The 9,669-nt window shown below is 40.1% G+C and overlaps 1 non-coding gene across 1 annotated transcript; it reads left to right on the top strand.

Moving 5' to 3' along the window:
- Positions 1-9,293: 9,293 nt before the first annotated feature.
- Positions 9,294-9,400, top strand: LOC112717397 (small nucleolar RNA R71). The gene has a single exon (XR_003160632.1). It is a non-coding gene; the product is annotated as a small nucleolar RNA R71 (small nucleolar RNA).
- The last annotated feature ends 269 nt before the right edge of the window (positions 9,401-9,669 follow it).

The raw sequence follows: 9,669 nt of genomic DNA, 5'->3' as shown, positions 1-9,669 counted from the left end.
TTTATTCCCCCCTTTTTTTTTGAATTCACTACTTTTTCTTGCTTCAAGAATCAATTTTATAATTTTTCAGATCCTCAATAACATTTTTCCTTTTTCATCATTCTTTCAAGAGCCAACAAATTTAACATTCTTTAAACAACAAATTCAAAAGACATATGCACTGTTCAAGCATTCATTCAGAAAACAAAAAGTATTGTCACCACATCAAACTAATTCAACTAGTTTCAAAGATGAATTCGAAATCCTGTACTTCTTGTTCTTTTGTGATTAAAGCATTTTTCATTTAAGAGAGGTGATGGATTCATAGGACATTCATAGCTTTAAGGCATAGACACTAAGATACTAATGATCATGTAGTGAAGACACAAACATAGATAGAACATCAAGCATAGAAATCGAAAAAAAACAGAATAATAAGAACAAGGAAATTAAGGAACGAGTCCACCTTAGTGATGATGGCTAGTTCTCCTTCTTGAAGATCCTATGGAGTGCTTGAGCTCCTCAATGTCTCTTCCTTACCTTTGTTGCTCCTCTCTGATTTCATAGAGGATAATGGTTGCTTTTGTTAAGGTCCATGAGCGGGCTCTTTTGTTTGCTCCATCCTCTTTCTTAGTGATGGGCTTTTGAGATGAATCTCTCCATCTCTCATGACTCGGAGTTGGAAGCAACTGCCTTTCCTTTCCTCTTCCTAGAGGTTTCTCCGGCCTTAGGTGCCATCAATGGTCATGGAAAAACAAAAAGTAATGCTTTTACCACACCAAACTTAGAAGGTTTGCTCGTCCTTGAGCAAAAGAAGAAAGAAGAGAGTAGAAGAAGAAGAAATAGAGGAGATGGAGGTGGCTTTGTTTTTCGACCAAGGGGGAGAAGTAGTGTGTAGGTTGTGTGAAAATGAAGGAGTGAAGATGGGTGGTGAAGAGAATAGTGGGATTTGATAGGTGAGGGGTTTTTGGGGAAGAAGTGTTGAGGTGATTGGTGAATGGGTGAAGAAGAGAGAGAGTGGTGGGGTAGGTGGGGATCCTGTGGGGTCCACAGATCCTGAGGTGTCAAGGATAATTCATCACTGCACCAAGTGGCGAGCAAAAATCCTCCTTTTGCCAATGCTGGCGTTAAATACCGGGCTGGTGCCCATTTCTGGCGTTTAACGCCAGCTTCTTGCCCATTCCTGGCATTAAATGCCAGTCTGGTGCCCCTTTCTGGCGTTAAACGCCCAGAATGGTGCCAGATTGGGCGTTAAACGCCCATTTTGCTATCTTCAGTGGCGTTTAAACGCCAGTAAATTTTCCTCCAGGGTGTACTATTTTTCCTTCTGTTTTTCATTCTGTTTTTGCTTTTTCAATTGATTTTGTGACTTCACATGATCATCAACCTATAGAAAACATGAAATAACAATGGAAAATAAATAGATATAATAAAATTGGGTTGCCTCCCAACAAGCGCTTCTTTAATGTCAGTAGCTTGACAGTGGGCTCTCATGGAGCCTCACAGATACTCAGAGCATGATTGGGGCCTTTCAACACCAAACTTAAAGTTTGGTTGTGGCCTCTCAACACCAAACTTGGAGTTTGGTTGTGGCCTCCCAACACCAAACTTAGAGTTTGAATGTGGGGGTTTTGTTTGACTTTGTATTGAGAGAAGCTTTTCATGCTTCCTCCCCATGGTGGTGGAAGGAAAACCTTGAGTCTTATAGTTTGCAATGTCTGCAAGCCACGAAACTTCCTGAATAGCAAATAATTGCTCATCCGGAAAGGTTTCAGAGATCTCAGTAGGAGGGAGGGATGCTCTTACTACTGGTTCTATCTGGGACAGGTGATCAGCTACTTGATTCTCTGTCCCTTTTCTGTCTCTTATTTCTATATCAAACTCTTGCAGAAGCAACACCCATCTTATGAGCCTGGGTTTTGAATCCTGCTTTGTGAGTAGATATTTAAGAGCAGCATGGTCAGTGTACACAATCACTTTTGATCCTACTAAATAAGATCTGAACTTGTCAATGGCATAAACCACTGCAGGTAAATCCTTTTCTGTGGTTGTGTAGTTCTTTTGTGCATCATTTAGAATACGGCTGCCATAATAAATGATATGTAGTTGCTTGTTGTGCCTCTGTCCCAATACTGCACCAATGGCATGGTCACTAGCATCACACATTAGTTCGAATGGCAGTGTCCAGTCTGGTGCAGAGATAACTGGTGCTATTACCAGCTTAGCTTTCAGAAGGTCAAACGCCTGCAGACACTCCTTATCAAAGATAAATGGCATGTCTACAGCTAGCAGATTATTCAGAGGTTTTGCAATTTTTGAAAAATCCTTTATAAACCTTCTATAGAATCCTGCATGCCCCAGAAAGCTTCTGATTGCCTTAACATTGGTAGGTGGTGGTAATTTTTCAATTACTTCAAATTTAGCTTGATCCACCTCTATTCCCTTGTTTGAAATTTTATGCCCAAGGACAATCCCCTCAGTCACCATAAAGTGACATTTTTTCCAGTTTAAAACTAGGTTGGTCTCTTGGCATCTTTTCAGAACAAGTGCTAGATGGTTAAAGCAGGAGCTGAATGAGTCTCCAAATACTGAAAAGTCATCCATGAAGACTTCCAGAAATTTCTCTACCATATCTGAGAAGATAGAGAGCATGCACCTCTGAAAGGTTGCAGGTGCATTGCACAGACCAAAAGGCATACTTCTGTAGGCAAATACTCCAAAAGGACATGTAAATGCTGTTTTCTCTTGGTCCTGAGGATGTACTGCAATTTGGTTGTAACCTGAATAGCCATTCAAAAAGCAATAATATTCATGACCTGCTAGTCTCTCTAGCATCTGGTCTATGAATGGTAAAGGAAAATTATCCTTTCTGGTGGTTGTATTGAGCCTTCTATAGTCAATACACATACGCCACCCTGTAACTATTCTTGTAGGAACCAATTCATTCTTTTCATTATGAACCACTGTCATGCCTCCCTTCTTAGGGACAACGTGGACAGGGCTCACCCAGGGGCTATTAGAAATAGGATAAATAATCCCAGCCTCTAGTAATTTAGTGACCTCTTTCTGCACCACCTCCTTCATGGCTGGATTTAGCCGCCTTTGTGGTTAAACCACTGGCTTAGCATCATCCTCCAATAGGATCTTGTGCATGCATCTTGCTGGGCTAATGCCCTTAAGATCACTTATGGACCACCCAAGAGCTGTCTTGTGTGTCCTTAGCACTTGAATTAGTGCTTCCTCTTCCTGTGGATTTAAAGCAGAGCTTATGATCATTGGAAAAGTGTCACCTTCTCCCAGAAATGCATATTTCAGGGATGGTGGTAGTGGCTTGAGCTCGGGTTTAGGAGGCATATCTTCTTCCTGAGGAATTTTCAGAATCTCTTTTATTTCCTTTAGTTCCGTCAAATCAGGCTGAACATCTTTAAAGATGTCCTCTAGCTCTGATTTGAGACTTTCAGTCATATTGACCTCCTCCTCCAAAGAGTCAATAATATCAGCGCTCATGCAGTCATTTGATGTGTCTGGATGCTGCATAGCTTTGACAACATTCAACTTGAACTCATCCTCATTGACTCTCAGGGTTAATTCCCCTTTTTGGACGTCAATGAGGGTTCGTCCAGTTACTAGGAAAGGTCTTCCTAGAATGAGAGTTGCACTCTTGTGCTCCTCCATTTCTAGCACTACAAAGTCAGTGGGAAAGGCAAATGGCCCAACCTTGACAATCATGTCCTCAATTATGCCTGATGGATATTTAGTGGAGCCATCAGCAAGTTGGAGGCATATCCAGGTTGGTTTGACTTCTTCAGTCAAGCCAAACTTTCTGATAGTGGATGTAGGTATTAGGTTGATACTTGCCCCAAGATCACATAGAGCTTTCTTGGTACAAGTACCCTCTAATGTGCATGGTATCATAAAGCTTCCAGGGTCTTTAAGCTTCTCTGGTAAGCTTTTCAGAATGACTGCACTGCATTCTTCAGTGAGAAAAACTTTTTCAGTTTCTTTCCAATCTTTCTTATGACTTAAGATTTCTTTCATGAACTTAGCATAAGAGGGTATTTGCTCAAGTGCCTCTGCAAATGGGATCTTTATCTCATGAGTTCTGAGATAGTCTGCAAAGCGGGCAAATTGTTTATCCTGTTCTGCTTGGCAGAGTTTCTGAGGATAAGGCATCTTGGCTTTATATTCTTCAACCTTAGTTGCTGCAGGTTTATTCCCTACAGAGGTGATTGGAGAAGCCTTCTTAGAGGGGTTACTATCAGCACTTGCAGGTGTCTGATCCCTTTGTGACGTTTGAACGCCAGGATTGGGTGCTTTTTGGGCGTTTAACGCCAGATTGCAACCCTTTTCTGGCGTTTGAACGCCAGATTTGGCTATGCATTGGGCGTTTAATGCCACTTTCTTACCCTTTTCTGGCGTTTGAACGCCAGAGTCATTCCTCTCTGGGCTCTTACTGTCCTCAGAGGGATTTTGGGCAGTGGGTTGGTCATCCTCTGTCAGTTGTTGCTTTCTTGGCTTTCTGCTGCTTTGAGTTGTGTTATTCAACGTCTTTCCACTCCTCAGTTGAACTGCTTGGCATTCTTCTGTTATCTATTTAGATAACTGCTGTTTTGTCTGATTCAACTGTGATTCTATATTCTTGTTAGCAATTTTTGTTTCTTGGAGCATCTCTTTAAATTCTGCTAACTGTTTTGTCATCAGGAGTAATTACTAATTAAGCTCAACAATCTGTTCGTGAGGATTAGGATCAGTAGTTACTGCCATAGCTTCTTCTTTTGTAGAGGACTCACTGCTTGAGTATAGATGTTGATTTCTAGAAACAGTATCTATGAGCTTTTGAGCTTCTTCAATCGTCTTCCTCATATGTATAGATCCACCAGCTGAGTGGTCTAGAGACATCTGAGCTTTTTCTGTAAGCCCATAGTAGAAGATGTCTAACTGTACCCACTCTGAAAACATTTCAGAGGGATATTTTCTTAGCATACCTCTGTACCTCTCCCAGGCATTATAGAGAGATTCATTATCCTCTTGTTTAAAGCCTTGGATGTCCAGCCTCAGCTGTGTCATCCTTTTTGGAGGGTAAAATTGATTCAGGAATTTGTCTGATAACTGTCTCCATGTTTTTATGCTTGCTGTGGGTTGGTTATTCAACCACCTCTTAGCTTGATCTTTTACAGCAAATGGAAACAGTAATAATCTGTAGACATCCTGATCCACCTCTTTATCACATACTGTGTCAGCAATTTACAAGAACAGTGCCAGAAACTCAGTAGGTTCTTCCTATGGAAGATCGGAATACTGGCAATTTTGCTGCACTATGATAATGAGTTGAGGATTTAGCTCAAAGCTGCTTGCTTTCATGGGAGGTATACAGATGCTACTCCCATATGCAGCTGTAATGGGGTTAGCATATGACCCCAGAGTCCTTCTAGACTGCTCAATTCCACTTAGGTCCATGATGGAGAAAGGAAAATGATATGGATTCACAAGTAAAGTATAAAATATTTTTTTTTTAATTAGGAATGACCGAAAATAATAAAAAAATAAGAAAAGAAAATAAAATAAAATTTTCAAAACTAAAATAAAATCAAAGCAAATTGAAAACTAGATTAAAAAGATTTTGGAATTAGCAATTAAAAAGATATGGTTGAAAATTATTTTGAAAAAGATATGATTGAAAATTGTTTTGAAAAAGATATGATTTTGAAAATTAATGCAAAATTTCGAAGATTTAAAGGAGAATACAAAGAAGACACAAACTTAGAAATTTTTAGAAAATCACATACAAATTTTCAAAAACCTAAAGGAAAACACAAAGAAGACACCAAACTTAGAATTTTTAAAGATCAAGAAGGGACTAAGAACATGCAAATTCGAAAAATTAAAAGAAAACAAAAGCATGCAATTGACACCAAACTTAAAATATGAAACTAAACTCAAATAAAAGTCTCTAAACCAACAAAAATAAAACAGTCCTAATCTAAGCAACAAGATAAACCGTCAGTTGTCCAAACTCGAACAATCCCCGGCAAAGGCGCCAAAAACTTGGTGCACGAAATTGCAATCACACTTTTACAATTTCGCACAACTAACCAGCAAGTGCACTGGGTCGTCCAAGTAATACCTTACATGAGTAAGGGTCGATCCCACGGAGATTGTTGGCTTGAAGCAAGCTATGGTTATCTTGTAACTCTTAGTCAGGATATCAATAATTCTCAGGTTTAATTGTGAAAAGTAGAAGAACATGAAATAAATACTTGTTTTGCAGTAATGGAGAACAGGTTGAGGTTTTGGATATTGGTGCACGAAATTGCAATCACACTTTTGCAATCCCGCACAACTAACCAGCAAGTGCACTGGGTCGTCCAAGTAATACCTTACGTGAGTAAGGGTCGATCCCACGGAGATTGTCGGCTTGAAGCAAGCTATGGTTATCTTGTAACTCTTAGTCAGGATATCAATAATTTTCAGGGGTGATTGTAAAAAGCAAAAGAACATGAAATAAGTACTTGTTTTGCAGTAATGGGGAACAGGTTGAGGTTTTGGAGATGCTCTATCTTCTGAACCTCTGCTTTCCTACTGTCTTCTTCTTCAAGCACGCAAGGCTCCTTCCATGGCAAGCTGTATGTAGGGTTTCACTGTTGTCAATGGCTACCTCCCATCCTCTCAGTGAAAATGTTCAACGCGCTCTGTCACAGCACAGCTAATCATCTGTCGGTTCTCAATCGAGTTGGAATAGAATCCAGTGATTCTTTTGCGTCTGTCACTAATGCCCAACCCTCAGGAGTTTGAAGCTCGTCACAGTCATTCAATCCTTGAATCCTACTCAGAATACCACAGACAAGGTTTAGACCTTCCGGATTCTCTTGAATGCCGCCATCAATTCTAGCTTATACCACGAAGATTCTGATTAAGGAATCCAAGAAATATCTACTCAATCTAAGGTAGAACAGAGGTGGTTGTCAGGCACTTGTTCATAGGTGAGAATGATGATGAGTGTCACGGATCATCACATTCATCAGGTTTAGGAACAAGTGATATCTTAGAATAGAAGCATGCATGATTGAATGAAAAACAGTAGTAATTGCATTAATCCATCAAGACACAGCAGAGCTCCTCACCCCCAACCATGGGGTTTAGAGACTCATGCTGTAGAAGATACAATGAGAAACGTGTAAAGTGTCATGAGGTACAGATACAATATCAAAAGGTCCTATTAATAGTGAACTAGTAACCTAGGGTATACAGAAATGAGTAAATGACATAAAAATCCACTTCTGGGGTCCACTTAGTGTGTGCTTGGGCTGAGAATTGAAGATTTCATGTGTAGAGACTTTTTCTGGAGTTAAACGCCAGCTTTTATGCCAGTTTGGGCGTTTAACTCCAATTTTTATGCTAGTTCCGGCGTTAAACGCCGGGAATTCTGAAGCTGATTTGCAACGCCGGTTTGGGCCATCAAATCTCGGGCAAAGTATGGACTATTATACATTGCTGGAAAGCCCAGGATGTCTACTTTCCAACGCCGGTGAGAACGCGCCAATTGGGCTTCTGTAGCTCCAGAAAATCTACTTCGAGTGTAGGGAGGTCAGAATCCAACAGCATCTGCAGTCCTTTTCAGCCTCTAAATCAGATTTTTGCTCAGGTCCCTCAATTTCAGCCAGAAAATACCTGAAATCACAAGAAAACACACAAACTCATAGTAAAGTCCAGAAAAGTGAATTTTAACTAAAAACTAGTAAATATATACTAAAAACTAACTAAAATATACTAAAAGCATACTAAAAACAACGCCAAAAAGTGTATAAATTATTCGCTCATCAGATATGCTCTATCTTCCGGATCTCTGCTTTCCTACTGTCTTCTTCTTTATGCACGCAAGACTCCTTCCATGGCAAGCTGTATGTAGGGTTTCACCGTTGTCAATGGCTACCTCCCATCCTCTCAGTGAAAATGTTCAACGCGCTCTATCACAGCACGGCTAATCATCTGTCGGTTCTCAATCAAATTGGAATAGAATCCAGTGATTCTTTTGCGTCTGTCACTAATGCTCAGCCCTCAGGAGTTTGAAGCTCGTCACAGTCATTCAATCCTTGAATCCTACTCAGAATACCACAGACAAGGTTTAGACCTTCCAGATTCTCTTGAATGCCGCTATCAATTCTAGCTTATACCACGAAGATTCTGATTAAGGAATCCAAGAGATATTCACTCAATCTAGGGTAGAACGGAGGTGGTTGTCAGGCACACGTTCATAAGTGAGAATGATGATGAGTGTCACGGATCATCACATTCATCAAGTTGAGGAACAAGTGATATCTTAGAATAGAAGCAAGCGTGATTGAATGAAAAACAGTAGTAATTGCATTAATCCATCAAGACACAGCATAGCTCCTCACCCCCAACCATGGGGTTTATAGACTCATGCCGTAGAAGGTACAATATGAAATGTGTAAAGTGTCATGAGGTAAAGATACAATGTCAAAAGGTCCTATTTATAGTGAACTAGTAACCTAGGATATACAAAAATGAGTAAATGACGTAAAAATCCACTTCTGGGGTCCACTTGGTGTGTGCTTTGGCTGAGAATTGAAGCTTTCATGTGTAGAGACTTTTTCTGGAGTTAAACGCCAGCTTTTGTGCCAGTTTGGGCGTTTAACTCCAATTTTTGTGCCAGTTCCGGCATTAAACGCCGGGAATTCTGAAGCTGATTTGCAACGTCGGTTTGGGCCATTAAATCTCGGGCAAAGTATGGACTATTATACATTGCTGGAAAGCCCAGGATGTCTACTTTCCAACGCAATTGAGAGCTCACCAATTGGGAATCAGATTTTTTCTCAGGTCCCTCAATTTCAGCCAGAAATTCCCTGAAATCATAGAAAAAAAAACAAACTCATAGTAAAGCCCAGAAAAGTGAATTTTAAATAAAAACTAATAAAAACATACTAAAAACTAACTAAAATGTACTAAAAACATACTAAAAACAGTGCCAAAAGCGTGTAAATTATCCGCTCATCAGCCATCCATTCAGACTTTGAGAAATCATGCTGACTTGCTGAGTCAACATTTTGTTCTGAGCCAATATGGCATTCAGAGCATCAATTTCAAGAACTCCCTTCCTTTGAGGCGTCCCATTATTCACGGAATTCCTCTCAAAAGTGTACATGAACTGGTTATTTGCAACCATGTCAATAAGTTCTTGAGCTTCTGCAGGCATTTTCTTTAGGTGAATGGATCCACCTGCAGAATGGTCCAGTGACATCTTAGAGAACTCAGATAGACCATAATAGAATATATCTATCATGGTCCATTCTGAAAACATATCAGAAGGACATCTTTTGGTCATCTGCTTATATCTTTTCCAAGCTTCATAGAGGGATTCACCATCTTTTTGTTTGAAGCTCTGAACATTCACTCTAAGCTTGCTCAGATTTTGAGGAGGAAAGAACTTAGCCAAGAAGGCCGTGACCAGCTTATCCCAGGAGTCCAGACTATCTTTAGGTTGAGAGTCCAACCATGCTCTAGCTCTGTCTCTTACAGCAAAAGGGAAAAGCATGAGCCTGTAGACTTCAGGATCTACTCCATTAGTCTTAATAGTCTCAAAGATCTACTCCATGAAACTTGCAGTTCTATTGCATTAGAGCAACTAATTGAGGTTTCAGCTCAAAAGTGTTTGCTCCAATGGTAGAAATT

The sequence above is a fragment of the Arachis hypogaea genome, chromosome 1 (assembly GCF_003086295.3).
Source record: "Arachis hypogaea cultivar Tifrunner chromosome 1, arahy.Tifrunner.gnm2.J5K5, whole genome shotgun sequence".
Lineage (NCBI taxonomy): Eukaryota > Viridiplantae > Streptophyta > Magnoliopsida > Fabales > Fabaceae > Arachis > Arachis hypogaea.
This window is presented reverse-complemented; position numbering and strand designations above follow the sequence as displayed.